General features: G+C 42.5%; 1 pseudogene; it reads left to right on the forward strand.

The window, feature by feature from the left end:
• The window catches only part of LOC111960861 (syntaxin-binding protein 1-like), a 45380-nt pseudogene continuing 23419 nt past the window's right edge, over positions 1-21961 (forward strand).

Below are 21961 nucleotides of genomic sequence, written 5' to 3' on the forward strand. Positions count from 1 at the left end.
GGTCGAGCAGAGAAACGAGAGGAATACTGCGAGGGAGAAAGAAGGAGTCAAAGGGAGAGATTGAGAATACGGTCAAACACACAAGAGCATCATGGCACCCATAGGACTCAAGGCGGTGGTTGGTGAAAGTAAGAATACCTTATTATGTTTCGCCTATTGACCATTTTATATAGATTGAACATCCATTGATACACATCGATGGGACGCACTGTGCGTTTTTCTCGGACAGAGTGGTGATGTGCATGGGCCAGGGAGCTATAGCATTAGCCAGGGACCTATAGATGTGCAATTTCTCTGCTACAGCGATGCTGATGCGCATTACAATGTCGACTAAATAGGCTATAATCTGAACGCGCTGCGGCCAATTATCAACTGTGAAAAATCGAACTCTGCATAAGAAGGTGCTTTGGTCGAGAAAGACACAGATACGCCCATACTACGAATCTGAAATTAAAATACAAACTGTGCGGCAGTAGGGTGACATTACACAACGTCTAAAACCATATGCTATTCCAGGCCAGTGATTTTTTTTATTTAGGCACAATGTTAACTGCACAGTAGAACGTTGTAGACCGATAACAATTACATAATTTGATGTCATTGATGATTAGATGGATCTTAAATGAATATTCTCCACCCAGGAGCGCTGCGTCTAGAGCGTTTATGGGATTCCCGTGTTTCAGAAATGCCTCACCCCTATGATGGATCACCAGTGCAATACGCTGCGTAGAACATCATCCTTCAGCATGAACGGTTCAAACAAGAAAATTAAGGTTAAACATCATGATATTCTTGGTCTGCAGTATTAGAGTGATGGCGGAGGGTGAGCTGTCCTCTACATGGAGGACAGGAATGAAATAGACAGTAAAAACAGAAAAAATCCGCATTCCGTATGTTAACACACCTTTCCGAATACGGATATTACGGTGTTTTCATTCGCGTATAATAGGAGGCAATGCGCCTTGACTCATAGGCCTACTTGCCCACGATCTAAAAGCATAATTTGCGCAGTATAAGTAGCAGTTGAAGCCTAATGAAACCGCATCAGTGTATGGTTTCAAAATAAGCATCGATGGTTGTTTTCAGACAGTGCTGTCACTAGGCCTATTGCCCAATCACATGGAGGTTGTAGGCCATGGATGTTGTAGGCCATGGATGTTGTAGGCCATGGAGGTTGAAGTCCATGGATGTTGTTAGGCCATGGAGGTGAAGACCATGGATGTTGTAGGCCATGGATGTTGTAGGCATGGAGGTTGAAGACCATGGAGGTTGAAGACCATGGATGTTGTAGGGCATGGATGTTGTAGGCCATGGATGTTGTAGGCCATGGATGTTGTAGCATGGAGGTTGAAGACCATGGATGTTGTAGGCCATGGATGTTGTAGGCCATGGAGTTGTAGGCATGGAGGTTGAAGTCCATTGGGATTGTTGTAGGCCATGGATGTTGTAGGCCATGTATGTTGAGACTATGGAGGTTGAAGACCATGGATGTTGTAGGCCATGATGTTGTAGGCATGGATGTTGTAGGCCATGGGAGGTTGAAGTCCATGGATGTTGTAGGCCATGTGATGTTGTAGGCCATGGATGTTGTAGGCCATGGATGTTGTAGACTATGGAGGTTGAAGACCATGGATGTTGTAGGCCATGGATGTTGTAGGCAATGGATGTTGTAGGCCATGGAGGTTGAAGTCCATGGATGTTGTAGACCATGGATGTTGTAGACCATGGAGGTTGAAGTCCATGGATGTTGTAGGGGCTTTTGAGACATCTCTCTAACTGTTCAAACGAAATATTCTGTACACTCATAGGAAAAAAGGTTCTGGATAAAACCAAACATGGTTATATTGCTTGCTTCATATAGCATATTGCACCACTAAAGGTTCTATATAGAACCCTTGTGTAGGAACCCCAGGTGTTATTCTTGACTGAACCAAAATTGATTCATATTGAACCATTGGGTTCCATATGGAACTTTTACGGGTGCCATATACAAAACAAGTTTAGAACGCTTTTTGGTTCAATCCAGAACCTTTTTTTTAAGAGTGTAGCATCACAAATCAGCTGGCAAAATGTGTGGACTAGTGGTGCGCAGGTCAGCCGTTTGTTCACCCGCCCGCAATTGTTAACCCATCCGCAACTGTCCGAGTATATGTTGTAAAGTGAAAATCTGAGGCCGAACACGACCCTAATCCGCTAATATATAAAATGCGCAGCAGGCTAGTCAGAGAAGGCGTAACGCTTTTTTGCCTGATTTAGATATGTTTCTGCTTATCATTTCCTACATTTTGGTAGGCTATTTGTTAGTCAACTTGTCTATAATTAGATACATGCAGCTTTTCTTTAGTCATTGAACTAAATAAACCTCTGCTCACCAGAATAATGTCATAAATCGATAGAATGGATGCTTCAATCAAGTTTTCACTGTCACCTCTGCTTCTTTTACGGAGCAAGTATGTTTAGGTTCAGGGGAGAAAATACAGTACCTAAAAACCTGGAAAGATTTTCTGTGCAAAATTTCTAAATGACATCAGTTTGACCGGTCGTAAAGAAATAGAACGATTTGAAAATGACACTACATGTTTCTGCTTGGATGCATATTTTATTGGTTGAAATAGCTTTTATGCTTTTATGATACTGCTATAGATAGCACCAGACGCTAGCCCATCTAACGCATTCGCATTCTCTCAAGATGCTGAAATAAATAAATAATATTTATCCACGGCTGTTCCCAAGTCAAAACTGTGCCTACGTTTGGTGTATCATTATACTGCAAGAAAATATTAATTCTGCAGGAGTTAATATTAAGGCTATGTGAGAGATTATAGACCTACAGTCAGTGTCCAAATTTCAGTTTCCATTTAACCCATCTGAACAGTAGGCTACAGTTCCCTTGACCTGTCATTGGCCTATTTGAAGTCCTTGTCTTGTGACTGTCGTATTTGTATAACGCCTCACAATCATCACGCAAAACATAACAGGTGTTGTGTCGAATATCTCCCCCCTGACAGAACCCCCCCCCCCCCTTCTAATTTCCTTAATTTTGTGGCTAGTGTCAAATACTTAAAAAAAAAATAGTAGTCGAATAAGACATGGGAGAGATGACGAATTTTGACAAAGAGATTTATTTATACACTAATACAAAAACCAATAGCGGATTTAGGTACGGGCGACATGGGTAGCCGCCCACCGCGGGCGGCATCTTGCCGGGGGAGGCACGGGGCGCCCCCGGGTGCGGGTGGGAGCGGGCGCTGAAGGGGCGGTTCGCTCAGGGCGCCATACAAGCTAGAACCGCCACATACACTTGAAACAAATAGCCAAAGCGAAAACTGCAGACAAAAACAAGTGTGCGCATCTTAAACACAAACCACATTTATTACGGGGTGAGGCATTGTCCTGGGTCTAAAGGCTCACCAAATGTATGTTGTTTTAAGATTAAACATGTTCTTATCGGATAATGGCGCCATCAACAGCAACGGATTTATATCCAGAGGTAATTGTGGATGTGTAGGCATAGCCTACAAGCCTACTATCAGTAATGGTAGTGCAATTAGATATGCAAAGAATATTCAATAAACGAACCCAATAGATTGATAATAGATTGATTCTCAAGAGATAGCCTATTGATCAGGTTAGCCTACCCAAATACCAACCTGGACAGAGAGGCAGACGTAACATAGTAAACGGAAATCCGGGCCTTTTCAAATGAGTATGATATGTTACGTTTGGTATGTTATGTATCAATTTGTGGATGTCCATCATCCATTTCATATGATATGTTACGAATTACAATTCGTATGATATGTTACGAATTGCAATTTGTACATTATGTTACGAATTTGCAGTACCTATGATATGTTACAAATTCCAATTTGTTGTGGCTAACACGAGCTAGGTGGCTAGGTGGCAAAAGCTAATGTTAGCTAGGTGGCTAACGTTAGCTAGGCTAGGAGTTAGGGTTAGGGGTTCATGTTAAGCTTAGGTTAAGGTTAGGAGTTAGGTTAAAGGGTTAAGGTTAGGGCAAGGGTTAGCTAAAATGCTAAGCTAACCCTTGCCCTAACCTTAACCATTTTACCTAACTCCTAACCTTAAACTTAACATTAACCTCTAACCCTAACTCCTAGCCTAGCTAACGTTAGCCACCTAGCTAACATTAGCTTTTGCCACCTAGCTCATGTTAGCCACAACAAATTGGAATTTGTAACATATCATAGGTAGATAAAAAGTAGTAGATACTGTAGATTCGTGGGAAATTGTCAGAAATCTTTTTTTTTTTTTTTATCATTTTAACAGGACCATGGGCTACCAGCCATGTCTCCTTTTTCATTGTTTTATTTTTATATAAAAACATCGTTTTTTTGTGTGTCAAATTTGATCAGCCCACACAACTAAAAAATGGTCCAGCCCATCTGACATTTCCCAGAATTGCCAGATGGTCAATCTGCCCCTGCCTAATCCCTGCCTACATGTGCATATCTACCTCAAATAGTCCAGTATCCCTGCACATTGTACATTAGGTACTGGCACTGACACAGTATATAGCTTCTTCTCTTATTTCATACTTATTGTTATTTTGTGTGTTTTTTTCTCATGAATTATACTTTTTTTATATTGAATAATGCACTGTTGTTGGGTAGGGCCTGTGAGTTAAGCATTTCACTGTACTGAATTTATACATTAATAACTATGTGTGAAATAAAAGCCGAACACAGGTTTTCAATGTCAATTGAATTCCTCATTTGCAGAATTAAGCCTAAAGTAAACATTGTGTGATGACCCACCTCTCCATGTCGATAAAGGCAGGGAGGGATGCATCGAGCACCTGCGCGCTATTTAACTGGGTTGATGGTGAGGAGATTGGTTTACAACGGGAACGTACGCAGTAAGACGCGATACACCACGGGCCCTCTGCAGCACGCGCAGTAGCAGCCTCTGTTGAAGGGGGATGGGCTGCGTATAGCGTTTATCTCTCTCCCTCTGCTTTCACGACTGTGAGCATCAATTCCATAAAGCAGCAGACTACAATATAGGGCTAGCGATAGGAATGAAAGGCCAGTCCATAGATGTGTAAATACAATTTTGACATTAATTTATAGGCTGCCTACACCCCTAAACGAAATGAGAGGGATCAATTCTAGTTGCATTACCTGCCCTTAAAATGAATTTATTAAAAAAATAATTGAGAATGCTTACTATGGTAGCCTATATTTTTATCATTCAACAAAATAATTATTTTTTTCAGCAGCATTTTGCAACATAAAACCATCTTTTTGCTCTCTTTTTTATCGCCACTATAGTGAATCAGTGGTATTGCAGGGGCTAGGGTGCTGTCTGTGCCCAGTCTCATCTGTGCTTCATACAGTATGAAAATGTATGCACTCACTACTCTAAGTCACTCTGTATAAGAGCATCTGCTAAATTACTAAAATGTAAAATGTAATACAGTGGACTTTTATGTTTTACTTTTATATGGATCAGACAAGAAGGATGCCACACATCTTGGTCTCAATTCTGTCATGTCTTGATCATATCACAGGGTGTGATATGAGGCTTGTGTAGGTAGCTTGACAGTACAGGGGCTGTGAGAAGAGACTAGCCTGACAGTGCAGAGGAGGAAACCAGGAGTAGTGTGATCATGACTGTAAATCCAGTGTGACACATGCCAGCTAAAGACACAGTAGCCCAACTGACCCAAGCGACTGCATCCTACCCAATGACTCATAGTATTTCCCCCACTTCATTGTTCCTGCTGCTTGAGTGGGTGGTTTTAATAGTCTGCAGTGGACATCACTCAGTTTGTTAATAAAATGGTTCAAGAGCACCCCACATCCCCATGTGGGCTGTGACTGCTGCTAAGATCTTCCAAATCTACAACAGAACGTGAGAAGCCTGGGTTTTCCGAGGCTTGCTAAGATGTGATTCCAAAGTTAGTCAGAAGGACAGAGATGGTCACATGCAGGGAGAGGGATGGAAGGAAGGAGGGTCACCACCATGTAGGACTTCAGGGTTGACCAGGCTCTGCAGTATAGGGAGAGAGGGAGTTACTGTACATCTCATTACCCCAGCCCAAGCACTCATCAGCTGCACAGCCCAGGCCAACACCAGGATGGACACACGCGCACGCACGCACGCACGCACGCACGCACGCACGCACGCACGCACGCACGCACGCACGCACGCACGCACGCACGCACGCACGCACGCACGCACGCACGCACACACACACACACACACACACACACACACACACACACACACACACACACACACACACACACACACACACACACACACACACACACACACACACACACACACACACACACTGACCTTGGCAGGGATACTTAGCCAGCCTCACACACACACTTGCTGGGTTCATTGTGTGACGCAGTGCCCTCAGCCTGCCACTGTAAACACACAGACAGACCCAACATTTAATATATTTTCTAATGACTTTCTAGACACAGACTAGATTAGAATAGTCTTGATTATGAACATTAATAATTACATCACATTTTCCTTGATTAAGAAGCACTGCTGCTGTGTCAGCACTGGCAGGGACTATTCCTCCTTCCTCCCACTCAACTCTCCAGCAGACCTCACTCACACACAGCAAAGACATACTTGTATTTAGATTTGAGATTCCTCTGCAGCGAAAAGCACCATACAAATTAAATATATTATCATACTTAACAGAGAAACATAAAAATGTACCAGAGACCGTCAAGAGGCTTGCTGTAGCAGGGCCAAGTAGCATCGGCCAATACTGCCATTCCTGCGGAAGAAAGAGAGGAACAACATCACAGAATGCAGATTAGGCTGCCACTGGGAGAGATGGATAATGACAGAAGGAAGAGGAGGAGAGCGAGTGATGGAGGAGAAGTGATGTAGAAAGTAGTATTATTGCATTATGGGAAGGGATTTAATCTAGATGGTGATGTGCAGAGTCATTAAACCCTCATACCTCAGACCTCATGAGATTGCAGAGCTCCTTCACCTATCACATCCCCCCTCCCCTCCTCACTCAGACACCAGACACTTACGGATGCACACATTCTGCTCAGACTTCCGACAGAGAGAGAGAAACCTTGTTTTAACTGATCTTGCCAGGACATAGCAGCCTGCGGCAATGCAATGCATCACTTGCTTCTCCATTGACATTTTTTACTGCCTGCCATTTTCAGCACTAGACTAGGCATTTTGTAAATTGCTTTAACGTTGCACTTGACTGCAGTCAGTAGATACAGCTTTCAAATAAGGAGGAAAATGAACTCAAACATAGAGGGAAATGTATCTGCAGGGGGATTTATCATGTATTTTTTTGTGCTAAAACCTCGCCCGGGCTAGATCGAATAGGGTTGCATGCTGCACAACCCTGCTCTAGTCTATCATTACACTGTGTTGTAGGAAAATTAAGAAATAGATGGAATTTTACTCCCAGACACCAGGAGAGATTATTCTGGCAGACAAATACTTTACCTCAACATACTAAGAATACAATATTTATGTGAGGGATTGTTCATGGTCTTCATCTTGTCTGTGTTTGTTAGAATCAGAAGTCTATTATTTTTCCTCTCACAATACCCTGTTCCTTTCACACTGGGTGTGGCTACAGCAAAGAGTCACACTCACATCCATCCATTTCCTGCTCTAAGAGAGTGGTCATGACCGGCAGCCAGCCTCTGACAACACAACCTTTGACCCAGTCTGAGATGGGGATGAGAGTAGTCGCTGCTTGCTTGTTATTCCTGTTCAGTTCTCCTGAGATGTCTCTCAGCTGATCTGGAATCTGTTTTGTGGTGACGCTGTGAGAGACAAGAGGTTGCGTAACGGCAGGCTGGCCTCACAGAGCTGACTGAGGTACTGTCGACTCATGGCTGCCTGTGATTGGCTAAGTCTGTGGAAGGGCACTCTGAGACACTCTGCTCCTTCTGTTACTGAGGATCATACCAGGGAGAGCAGTAGTCAATATCTACATCTGAGAATCCATTCTCCTCTGTTTTTTATTTGTGTCGTATCCACACTATTACATACATGTTAGAACTGTGTTTAGTATTCTTAATGAAGTATGAACAGGGCATAATTAAACCAAATATGACTATTTTACCAAATGTGTCTATTCTCTTCTTGTCTTTTCAAGAGCCATCCGAAATGTCAGAGAGGACCAAATCAGTCAAGATCCTAATCTTTTTAACTGAGATAATTAAGAGTGAATGTACCTCCTGCTGTGTGCCCTCCAGGACTAGAGTATGGTTCTGATGATGAGAGGGAGATGGGAGGGGCTGTGTCCTGCTAAAATGGCCGCCCTTCTCTTCAAGAGCAGGGTTGTTACATTCCCTGGGGACTAATGCTGATATCCAGAGAAAATGGGTCACTCAATCGTAGGCGCCAACCCCCAAGGGAGAATAGGAAGGTAAAGGGGGAAAGTCTCAGTGTTGAGTAGCGAAAGCTGTGTGTTTGTTGGGGTCAATGTTGAGGATTCTACAGGAGTGGATGACATAATGCACAACCATGACAAAACCAATACACATCAATGACACAACATACAGCCAGCCAGCCTCTCAGTGAGACTAATTGTTCCTGTGTGGATGAAATGCTTATCCTGTGCTAGGCACACCTATGACCTACAATAAAGGCTGAGAAAAATCAGGCAATGCCTCAGTCTGTCTATGAATGATTATACTGCTTCAACTTACTATACTGCTTAGAAGCAGTATAGCAGTTAATGTTTCATACGAAAACATATGGAAGTGGAAAGGATAGTGATCTGATATTCTGCTAGTTTTGTTACACTGTGTTGGTTATCTGTATGAAGAGTGTGTTGATTGACTCCTGCTGGAGCCTACCATTATGGTATGGGTTGATGCTAATGCTAGCCTAGCAGTGTGGTATGGGTTGATGTTAATGTTATTGTTGATGCTAATGCTAGGCTGCTAAAGCGACAGCTGTTGAGTATGCTGTGAACACAGAGTACTGCCTTCCTGTGTGAGGTGAATGGCTGGGGAACATCTGTATATGTCTAACCCATTCCAATTCTCTCTGCTCTACTTTGGAAGACAAAAGTCTGTATCAAGATTCAGGTGAGGGTTATGTATCCCACTAATTTGAACAACTCTGAGATGTCAAATTGATTTCGTATTTACAGTGACACACGGATCAGGCTGAGGACAGCTATGCCTGATTCACCTAGGAAGAGCTCTGGTTCCAACCCATCTCACAATGGACAATTTCTTACACTGGTCTGGTCACAGACACAGACTGACACAAACACAGATAATTTTTTAAATAATTTTTTTTATTTAACCTTTATTTAATTAGTAGAGAGGCTCACCGTCTCATTCAGCCACACTGAAAGTCAGTTAAGAACAAATTCTTATTTACAATGACAGCCTAGGAACAGTGGGTTAACTGCCTTGTTCAGTGGCAGAAAGCTTGCATACTGTATTACTCTACTATTTATGTTTGGTAGCATATGACCAGACCTATCTGAAGGAGACTCCTGCGTGTGGCTGAATGAGACGGTGAGCCTCTCTACTCTGCTAGTTGACACAGCTGCTCCACTGTGTTTGTTCAGGTTCCTTCCCTCCTCTCAGTCTGCCTGCTATGGGACTGCATTGTTATGCCACACAGGGGTCAAGGAAGAGCCAGAACAATCCCAGAACAGCCTCCACTTCCTCCTATGTGCTTTGTTCATCTTGATGTTTGTCTTTTGGCTATCCCTCAGTCTCTTTGTCATTTACATACACATACCTCAGCTCAGGAGAAGGGAGTCAGAGACAGTATACATGTATGTACCCCATGCCCTTGAAAAAACAGCCATTTTGGTTCTAACTTAATTTTATGTCTATGTGCAGTCATGTGGACTGGCAGTTTGTGTTTCTTTATGAGGGAGAGAGAGGGGGAAGATAGGAGGGCAAAGAGAACCACACAGGACAGAGGAAAAGGGAAATTGAGAGAAGGATATCCCTTGTGCTCCTACAGTTCTGTCATCCTGTTTGCTGACAGTTTCTTGTGACATAGCCTAGAAAGAGCTGGAAATAGACAAGAGCTGAATCAAGGATTCACTCTGGATTCACTCTCTGCCATTCCCCACAAAGATTGCAAGATTAGACTCTTTCCCTACCGAGGTCACATCATGATGACATCAGTGCATCTACGGTTGGAGTGCTGTATTATGTACAGATCTAACCCCCTGGCTTTGAGTGGTCTGTGCTTAAAGGGAAAGTCCACCCAAATGACCTTGTCCTTTGACTGTGTACAGGGTATAAGGAAACCAATATGTCATGTAGTAAATTGGGTGAGCTATCCCTTTAGTCATCATGTGAATGTTGTCCTTACAAATTACTATCGGCAGCAATTACCCAACAAATCCCCCTCATTCTCTGAATGGCCCTGTAGTCTCCACGTAGCACATTCACACACACAGCCTGTTTAATCTGTTATAATCCATCTGTGTCTCTGTGTATGCCCAGATGTTGGGCACTACTGCGCCAAAGGGCTTAGCGGTTTTTATATGGTGATACTGCAAAATGTTAAAGAGAGTCATCCTAAATGGATTTATCCCAATACTGCAGCCAGATGGCCAACAACAGCGATCAGGCTAATAATGGCTCCGCCACACACACACATGTTCCTGCCTTGGCCTGATCCACAGATGACCAATGGGATGAGTTTCTTCATACTGCAGCAGAGAAGAACTAGAGCCAATGGGAGTCATTCAAAAATAATTGATTTGTAGTTTTTTTAAGTTCAGAGAAGGAATTTTGCATCTAGCAAAAATGTGTCTTCAATATTGGATAATACATTTGATTCTTTATTTAGCTGTAATGGAGTCAAAATAGATTCAGTCCATTCTGGAATGGAATTGCATGAGAAGGCAATAGACGAGCTGTATTTCATCATGCATTTTGACTCATTGGGGGAGGCAGCCCTCCATTTTGCTAGCTACAGTGTAAGATAGAGTAGACATTATGCTTTCAGAGACCTTCCCTCCAGTGATAGCATTTAATACAAAGGCAGTGATCTGAGTAGCATTGTGGATTTGCTAGTTTCTTGTGGCTTTTAGCTCCATGTCAAATTACTTCTTTATCTGATACTGTGGGTACCTTTGTATACCACTAAAAGCACTTGGCACATAACATAAATATGAAAGAAAATGGTGTCCAATACAGTGCCTTCAGAAAGTATTCATACCCCTTGACTTATTCCAACATTTTTTTTGTGTTACAGCCTGAATTCAAAATTGATATTTAAAAAAAAATACATTCTCACCCATCTACACAGAATAACCCATAATGACAAAGTGAAAACATGTTTTTAGAAACGTGTGCAAGTTTATTGGAAATGGAATACAGAAATATCTCATTTACATAAGTATTCAGACCCCTTTGGTATGGCACTCTAAACTGAGTTTAGGTGCATCCAATTTCCTTTGATCATCCTTGACGTCACTACAACTTGATTGGAGTCCAGTTGTGGCCAATTCAAATGTTTGGATGTAATTTAGAAAGAAACACACCTGTGTATATAAGGTCCAGTTGACAGTGCATGTCAGAGCAGAAACAATACCATGAAATCCAAAGAACTATCCTTAGATCTCTGAGATAAAATTGTTATGAGGCATATATCTGGGGAAGGGTATAAAACTATTTCTAGAGTGTTGAAAGTTTCCAAGAGCACAGTGGTCTCCATCACTGGGAAATTTAAGCTAGAATTGGCCATCCGACCAAACTGGGCAACCGGGCAAGAAGGACCTTGGTCAAGGAGGTGACCAAGAACCCAGTGACCACTCAGACAGAACTACAGAGTTCCTTGGCTGAGATGGGAGAACCTGCCAGAAGGACAACTGTCTCTACAGCACTTCACCAATCTGGGCTTTATGGGAGAGTGGCCAGACGGAAGCCACTCCTAAAGGAAAAGGCACATGTTAGCCCCTAGATTTTGCGAAAAGGCACGTGAAAAAGTCAGAGCATAAGGCAAAAGATGCTGTGGTCTGATGAGACAAAGATGTAACTCCTTGGCCTGAACACAAAGCGCTATGTCTGAAGAAAAACCGGACACAGCTCATAACCTGCCTAACACCATCCTTACCGTGAAGCTTGGTGGTGGCAGCATCATGCTATGGGGATGCTTTTCAGCGGCAGGGACTGGGAGCGTGGTAAGGATAGAGGGAACAACGAATTGAGCCAAATACAGGCAAATCCTTGATGATAACCTGCTTCAGAGTGCAATCGACCTTAGACTGGGGCAAAGATTTACATTCCAAAAGGACAATGACCCCAAGCATACAGCCAAAGCATAAAGCCAAAGCAATGCTGGAATGACTTCAGAATAGGAATGTCAAAGTCCTTGAGTGGCCCAGCCAAAGCCTAGACTTGAATCCCATTGAACATCTGTGGAAAGACTTAAAGATTGCTGTTCACCGCCGCTCCCCATCTAACTTAACAGAGCTTGAGAAAATCTGCAAGGAAGAATGGAAGAGAATCCCAAATCCAGATGTGCAAAGCTGATACAGACATACCCAAGACAACTCAAAGCTGTAATCACTGCCAAAGGTGCTCCTACAAAGTATTGACTCAGGGTTGTGAATACTTATGTAAATGAGACATTTCTGTATTTAAATTTCAATAAATTTGCTAAAATTTCTAAAAACTTGTTTTCACTTTGTCATTAAGGGGTATTGTGTGTAGGTGGGTGAGAAAAAAATGATCAATTTTGAATTCAGGCTGTAACGCAACAAATGTGGAATAAGTCAAGGGGTATGAATACTTTCTGAAGGCGCTATACATACCTATAGGTATGGACCTAGCAGAACAGACAATGTAGGTGCTTATGTTTGTTCTATTTCACACATGTACAACTGTGTATTATACATGAGCTTTTTGCAAATCCCATTCCCCCTGAGACACCCTTGCAGAGTGTGGTCACAGATCAGCCATTACTGACAGCAACCCTGGAACATTTAGGGTTAAGTACCTTCCTCAAGGGCAAATCCACAGATTTGTTAACTAGTCGGCTCGGGGATTTGAACCAGAGACCTTGGGTTCTGGTCCAATGTTCTTAACTGCTAGACTATCTGCCGAATTGTACCCACAGTCATACCCAGAGTCACAGACACATGAACTCTAACAAATAGAGCGTATACCCTCAGTATGAGCCATATGTTCACAATGATGTGAGTATTTCATTACGGTCGGCAATGCATGCATGAATAAACACACACACTCACACACACTCACACACAACCCATTCACTTAATATAGAACAGAACCCTTGCCAGCATGCTGATGTTTTCTTAAAGGGGTCCGATGACCAGCAATTATACATGACAGCTATGAGACAGGCTGTCAAGAGCATATAGTAGCAATGCGGTCCAATAGAACCATATATAAAGTTCAGTGTGCTCTGTGGCTGATCTGGGAGTGGAGCTCACTGCAGGGATGTACTATTCACCTGGCCCTACTGACATTCTCAACATTTTCTCACTCGTTACTTATCTCACAAGCGTGTGTGTGTATCTGTTTGTGAGCATGGGGCTCTCTGGGCACAGCCTGACTTAGGTGTGTTTGGCACAGCAGGATGCTGATAGATTCCTGACAGGGTTAGGGCTTGGGAGCAAGCAAAGGGCTGGGTGGTGTGTGTGTTGTGTTGTGTGTGTGTGTTGTGTGTGTGTTGTGTTGTGTGTGTGTGTGTGGTGTGCTGCGTGTGCGTGTGCGGTGCGTATATGCGTGGCGTGTGTGTGTGTGTGTGTGCATACGTGTGTGAGTCCTCCATAGAGGAATGACTCTTCTCACGGCCTTGTTCCCAGATGCGAGTGTGAGAGTGTTTTTTTTGTCTCCTGTGCTCCACTGTCACTCATCACTATGGAAACAGTCTGCTTCCTGTCAAGGAAATTAAATCAGACAGAGAAAATGACTGTATATTATGAACCTGTACTGTACACTCAAATCTATATGCTAGGGGTTTTGACATTGAAAATAACAAAAATAAAATTGTATCAACTGAAATTGGTCAGATGCACACACAGTGAAGAAGCATGTGAAGAAAATAATGTTCTGACCTGTGCTTCTCCTCTCTTCTCGTTCACAGAGATTATGAATGATGTCATCAAGAAGGTGAAGAAGAAGGGGGAATGGAAGGTGAGAGTTTATTTTTGCAGTCCACCTTGTGTTCCTTTCATTTTTCTTTTTTACACTTTGACACTTAGCAACAAATGGGTGTGATCATTCTGCTGTGGTCCCTGCAGTGTACTCTCAAACTGCTGTGATTAGAACGTCCAGTTTCGATTGACGCAAAAGTCAGCGTTTGAGCTGGTCACACAGTTTTTTCTTTGAAACATTTTGCACAAACACAGGTCCTGAATGTGACCAGTTTATTTTTGGATCCAATGTCCAGATATTCACAAAAGTACAGTGGGTCCTCATTTAAAAGTTGCATCATACAGCTTGCGGGAGGGATGCTGCGCAATGTTATGGCATGTTGGAGTGCATGACGTATTTTATTTTCCTGTCCGACAATGTTGCCATTGATGCTAGTTTGACCATCAGAGGGCATCTTTATGAAGCTTGTTGGTGCTTGCTTACTTTTACAAATAATCCTACAGAGGTCCATGGAGGCCAGACGTTTTGATTGCTAAACCCTATCCGAAAGTGCATATTCCAAGGTTTTTAATTAACCTAGTTTTTCCAAGCAACACAAAATGTTTTACAGATGGTCTCTCTTTCAGAGTGAACCGGTGCTGAAATAGTTGACCACAATCCGGCTATTGCTTCAAATCCTATTATAACAATTGGATGACTCTGGGTGTTTCAGTATKCAACAATTTCATGCCATCAATTGCATTAGCCTACTTTATTCCAMTATTTGTGTCATTCAGTGATATTTATTCCCAWAGTAATTCGTTATGGATCCATCCAGATGTGGTTAGAAAACAGTGCATGTGGTGGGCTATGCAAAGAGATGGGTGAAGTGAAATGCTGCACAAACACTCATTAATAAATGTAAAGTCCCTAAACTCGGCAAGAGTCTATTGTTCTGCTAAACCATTTCCACCTGGCCCACAGCCTTGTTGAGTACTTACAGTACGGTGCACTTTCACTCTATTCTCTGCATGACTCTCTGCCACCAGATGCTTCTTTCTATTGTTGTTATCTATTCGGTAAATTACACAGGTAAATGTAATAAATAAAACACAGCTCTGGTCTGGAAAACATGTTAAACCTTTTTTGGAGTTTTATTTATCTGTGTTTAGTAGCTGAGGCTTTATGGCTTCGCCATCAACTTGTTTATTTAGCAGACATCACTTGCGTATATTCAGTAAACCATATATTTGAAGAATATAACAGAATATAACATAACATTTTAGTTTATCTTAGAATAAAAACCTTACAGTGTAACAACAGTTGTAGTAAGTAACAGCTACAGAGGAAGAGCAATTCTTACACTATTGTTCTAAATTTAATCACCCTCTTCTTCTTCATCCTCCTCATCATTCAGCTCATTAAAATTCAATTGTAATACATTTTGTCACTCCCGTTCAACAACTCCAAATCGCTTTTGCATGTGCTCCAAAGGGATAACTTGAAATAACATGATATAGGTTCATTAAATAATCCAAAGGAAAATGTGATTATTTATTAGCCTAGTGTATATAAGTATTTGAGGCATATCATGTGAATTAGGCCTCATGTAAAATCATTGTCAAAGTGCAAGAGATACTGTTGCATGACAAACAGGGGCTGTTAGATTACAAAATAATTGTTCTGCCCATTTGGAACAGTGTAAACACTAAATACATTATAAGTAATAACAGAGAGTCTGTTCTAATGAAACATTTTTTTAAAGCCTTTAATATACAGCATAGAAAAGTTTAAAAACAGACAGATTTGTGAAATGGCTTTATCTGACATATTGCATTGCGTGAGGCTTGGTGATCACAGAATCAGTAGGATATTAAACAAACACTCAAATAGGCAACAGAAGCAGGAACAGATGCATAGGGCTGAGTGACTCACTCATTTCTGGCTTTTGTTCATATTATCATGTAGGTTTAAAGACACATTCTTTCTGATTGTCTTTAGCGTATGCAGTCTCTCTCCTCTTGCTACATCTCATTTCATTTGAATAATTATGTGATTATAAGAAATGTATATATTTGCAGGGGTTGATGCATTTTGTTTTAGGGCAAATCAGGTCTGTGATATTGAAAGGAAAGGAGTTCAAAATGTAACACTTTAGAGGACTTAAGCATCAAATACATTGCAAGTTTGCCCTTTTGGGCCATTAGGCTATACTTTACAATAGGACTCAACTCTGACTGACCGCATTATCTATCAGTAGTCTAAACTGTGCACAAATTGGGGGATTTTTCACACCTAGCTGACCTATTAGACTATCCTTTGGTAAATGAATTGTGGTGTGAATATTTCAGTCCGAGAGTCTCTCTCCTCTCCACTAGAGTCCTACATCGGGCAAAGAAAAATCAGCTGGCAGGTGGTCCCTGAGTTGAGAGAGAACTTGGGTAAACACAAGGGCACAATAATAACCTACTGTCTGTAGTCATAAAAACAATTAGGCAAAATAAATATGTTATTTTGTTGGGTAACGAATCGGCTCTCGGAACTCGTTAAGAGGCGGCTTCTATCTTCAATATAATCATTAATTCAGAAGGTTCGACCCATAGGATTTAGGCCTGCAGTAGATTAAATTAGATTATCAGGTTCATTTTTCATTAGGTTATAATGATCCATGCCTTCTGGGAATGTTATAAAGTCCAAAGTTGGTGGTGGCTGTAACGTTCGTCTGAAGAAGAGGACCAAAGCGCAGCGTGGTACATGTTCATGATCATTTATTCAAACTGAACACTGAAACAAAATAACAAAGTGAGAACAAAACGAAACAGTTCTGTCTGGTGCAGACACAAAACAGAAAACAACTACCCACAAAACACAGGTGGGAAAAGGCTGCCTAAGTATGATTCCCAATCAGAGACAACGATAGACAGCTGCCTCTGATTGGGAACCACACTCGGCCAAAAACAAAGAAATATAACACATAGAATGCCCACCCTAATCACACCCTGGCCTAACCAAAATAGAGACTTAAACCCTCTCTATGGCCAGGGCGTGACAGTGGCGTTACAAAGTTGGCTGTCAGAAGTATTACAATGGATTTTTTTTTTATCCTTCTGTCTGCATATTTCAAGACATGACATGTAACGGTGCAATGAGATACCCTATGGGTTGGACAATACTTTTGTAGTCAATCAACTTGAAAAAAAGTTTACTTAAAAACTGAAAATCAACCAATGTCAGCCTTTAAATTCTTTATTATCCAAGTGTTGAAAGTGTGTGGGCGACGGACAGAAACAAAATGGTGCATATTGAGGCCTTGTACCCTGTGTAGCTCAGTTGGTAGAATATGGTGCTTGCAATGCCAGGGTTGTGGGTTTGAATCCCATGGGGGACCTGTATGAAGATGTCTGCCAGAATGGGGTGTTACACACTGATCTGTAGCCACAGCCTTCTTTTCACAAATATGCGGGTCACATTTTACTGTTTCATAAACCATGTCACAGGCTGTATTAAACTACTCGGGCTGCAGACTTGTTTGGTAACCAACAACCTGGTAACTTGATGAGTATGGTTTAAGATGGCACTGGAAGAAAGGAAAGGGGCTCCTGGATAGCTACTTCAGGACATGTCTTTCAAAAGTAGTCACATTGGCCTAATGTAGGCTATCTAAATGAATTTAGATCAATCTCTTTTTCTGGTGCTCCTGAATACTGTTTGGTCAGGTGCTTCTAACTTTTAAAAGTTGGGTGCACCAGTGCTACCAATGTTAAAAGTCAACATGGTTAGAGACTTTGTTTTCTGAAACCTCTGACTAACTCTTTCGTGTATCTCACTCTCCCTGGTTTCTCATTGGTTTCTCTTCCTGTCTCAGGCGCTGATTGTGGACCAGCTGAGCATGAGGATGCTGTCCTCCTGCTGCAAGATGACAGACATCATGTCAGACGGCATCACCAGTAAGCCGTTGTTATCACCATTGTTATACTGCACTGCAGCAAAGATACTGTATATAATGACGAAATGGTCTTGTCTCCTCCTTAATGAGAGTTGTTGTTCCAAAGGCCGGAAGACAGGCAGTCTGCTTATCGGTCTACTTATTGTGGACAGATTATGATGAGATTGAACCCTCTTGCTTCGCCTCTTCATCTCTGACTGTAGCTACCATTTGGTAAACATGTTATATTGCCATCAGCAAACATGATATAACCACATCTCTCCCTTCTGTTTCTGTGTTTTCTCTCTCTCTAGTTGTGGAGGACATAAACAAGCGGCGAGAGCCTCTTCCCACCCTGGAGGCCATTTACCTGATTACCCCCACGGACAACGGCACCATCACACACACACACACACACACACACACACACACACACACACACATCTCACTATCTTGTATCCTTCATTTTCCAGTCTGTGCAGACCCTGATTGGAGATTTCAAAGACCCCCATTCAGCCAAATACAAAGCAGCCCACGTCTTCTTCACTGACTGTGAGTAGATACCTGAGGAGCCTCTCCACTACACAGATCATTACAGTTTTTTACAATCACTTTGGCACTAATTTCGGAACCTTGATGTCATTTTTCAAAACTCTAGACACAAAACTCACAGTCAATGGTCAAAATGTGTCACTCCCTGATCGTAGAGAGCTTTTTATGTCTCTATTTTGGTGTGGTCAGGGTGTGATTTGGGTGGGCATTCTATGTTCATTTTCTATGTTTTGTATTTCTTTGTTGTTTGGCCGGTGTGGTTCTCAATCAGAGGCAGCTGTCTATCGTTGTCTCTGATTGAGAACCATACTTAGGTAGTTTTTTCCCACATGGTTTTTGTTGGGTAGTTATTTTCTGTTTTGTGTTTTCTGCACCTGACAGGACTGTTTTGGTTTCGTTCATTCTCTTTGTTGTTTTGTTATTTAGTGTTCAGTTTTAAATAAAAAGCATGAACACTTACCAGAGATGTTGCAATCACCATGTGTGGCATCAACAATCATACCACGGTCAAAGTTGCTAAGATTACGCATCTTGCCCATTCTAATGTTTGGTCGAACAACATCTAAAGCTCTCTACTCTATATACTCTATATATTGAGTTGCAGGCAGCCACATGATTCGCTGTTCGAATGTAACCTTCCTTGATGAGCTAATTCAGGTCTGTAGAGCTGATGGCATGACCTATGTCATTGTGTGGGATAATGTCAGGTTCCACCATGCTCAAATGGTGCAAGCATGGTTTCAGGCCCATCCACAATTTACCACCCTGTACTTACCCCCATACTCTCCTTTCCTTAACCCGATTGAGGAATGTTTCTTTACATGGGGGTGGAAGATAGGCGCCCTCACGAACAAGCCACCCTTTTCCAGGCCATGGATGACGCATGCAATGACATAACGGCAGACCAGTGTCAGGCCTGGATTCGCCATGCCCGAAGATTCTTCCCAAGATGTTTGGCTAATGAAAACATCCATTGTGATGTGGATGAGAACCTGTGGCCAAATCCACACGACAGGGTTGATGGAAATATAGAAGTACAGTAATCAATATTTTGTTTTGCTTTTTACAGTAAGCCAGGTGAGGAACACTGCAGTTGACCTTTAACTGTTTTAAATTTTTTTGTAGCTAATTATTTTTGCTTTGATTCAAAGAAACCTATGTTGTGATTTTATTGTATTTCATCAATAAATGTCATATTTTGTTCAATGATTCCACTGTGTCTGTAGTATTCTCTCTACTAGTCCTTTTAGTGATGTATTTAGGTGTAGTAGCATAATGAAACATGTATCACATATTTTGTACTACAATATGTAATGATTGTACGAACAACTACACAGTGAAACTATCGGTATCTTGTGTGTGGGTGATCTAAATGAATGTTCCTATGGCATTTCATGATAAATGAGTTATTTGAACCAATGATTCTGCAAGTGCAAGGTTTCTTTAACGATATGAGTGCACAATGCAATGTTTTGAACATTGGACAGCCTGTGTTACAAGTGATGACCATTTTGAGTTTTGTGTCTAGAGTTTTGAAAAATGACCACAAGGTTCTGAAATTAGTGCCCAAGTGATTGTTAAAAACTGTAAATGCAGCCACAGCCATTAATTGAATGCAACCACAGCCATTCATTGAATGCAACCACAGCCATCATTGAATACTCTCACAGCCATTCATTCTTAGTGGAGAGGGCTGTGATGTTGGTAAAAGGGTTTCATGGAAGGAATAATGTGTAACCAAAGAGAATACTTTTTTTCACTGTTCAATTTATTACAAAACTGGAGTTGATCTAGACATCCAAAATAGAAAATCGCTCTGAATTTCACCAACATAATCCTATGAAACAGGAGTTTTCAATATACAGGCCCATGTTTTAATACAATGTAGTATATGCCATTAGCAGATGCTTTTATCCAAAGCCCCTTACAGTTGTGTGTGCATACATTTTCATATGGGTGGCCCCAGCAGCAATCAAACTCACGATCCTGATGTTGCAAGTGCCATGCTCTACCAAATGAGCCACACAGAAGCAGCACTAAAACTCACATCAACCTCTCCCTGTTTCAGCCTGCCCGGACCCACTGTTCAACGAGTTAGTAAAGAGCCGTGCTTCCAAATCCATCAAGACCCTGACTGAGATCAACATCGCCTTCCTGCCCTACGAATCACAGGTACTAAACAGAGGGAGGGAGAGAAACAGAGGGAGGGAAAGAAACAGAGGGAGGGAAAGAAACAGAGGGAGAGAGAGAAACAGAGGGAGGGAAAGAAACAGATGGAGGGAAAGAAACAGAGGGAGGGAAAGAAACAGAGGGAGGGAAAGAAACAGAGGGAGGGAAAGAAACAGAGGGAGGGAGAGAAACAGAGGGAGGAAGTGTTTTCTCTCGCCTCGTCCTGTAGGCCCTCTGTGATTTCTCCCTCTCCGCTGGTTTTCTTTCCCTCTCCGTCGTGAGTTATCGTCATCGCCTCGCCGTGCTGTTTCTGTCCCTCCCCTACTGTTGTCCTCTCGCCCGTCGACCTCTGTATTCTCGTCTCTCCCTCTGTATTCTCATCGAGTCTCGTCCCGTCGTGCTTTCTGTTCGCCTTCCCTCTAGGTTTCCCTTCCCAGGTCCCGTCGTGTTGCTTCTTTAGTGCCCTCCTCCGATGTGTTCTCATCCTCGCCCCCTTCTGATTTTCTCTCTCTATCGCGGGCGCGCTCTGTTTCTTTCCTGCACCTGCTGTTTCTTTCCCTCAGCGGTGGCATGTTTGTCTCTCGGCCTGCAGTCCTCCTGTTTCCTCAGTTCGATCGCAGCCCGTCTGTGTGTATTTCTCCCTCGCCCTCTGTTATCTCTCGTACCTTCGCCGGGTCTGTTGCTTTCTGCTCGAGCGCCTCGCTTACTTTTCTCGAAGCGTTCTCGGCTGCTGTTTTCTTCTGCCTCTCCCTGCCCTCTGTTTCTCCTTCGAGTCTATCATGCTCGATCTCGAGTCGCCTCTGATTCAGCATGTGCTCCCGATCCCTTCCCTCTTTTCTCCCTCACCTTCTGGTTTCTCTCCCTCCCTCGTTGTTTCTCTCTCTCCTCTGTTTCCTCTCCCCTCTGTTTCTTCCCTCCCTATCTCCTCCTCTGTTTCTTTCCCTCCCTCTGTTTCTCCTTTCTTTCCCTCCCTCTGTTTCTTCTCCTTCCCTCTGTTTCTTTCCCTCCCTCTGTTTCTCCCTCTGTTTCTCCCTCCTCTGTTTCTTTCCTTCCTTTTTCCTCCCTCTTTTTCTTTTCTCCCTCCCTCTGTTTCTTTCCCTCCCTCTGTTTCTTTCCCTCCCTCATGTTTCTTTCCCTCCCTCTGTGTTCTCTCCCTCCCTCTGTTTTCTTTCTTTCCCCTCTGTTTCTCCCTGCTCCGCCCTCTGTTTCTTCTTCCCTCCCCTCTGTTTTTTCATCCCTC

This window comes from Salvelinus sp. IW2-2015, linkage group LG4q.1:29 (assembly GCF_002910315.2).
Source record: "Salvelinus sp. IW2-2015 linkage group LG4q.1:29, ASM291031v2, whole genome shotgun sequence".
NCBI classification, from domain to species: Eukaryota; Metazoa; Chordata; class Actinopteri; order Salmoniformes; family Salmonidae; genus Salvelinus; species Salvelinus sp. IW2-2015.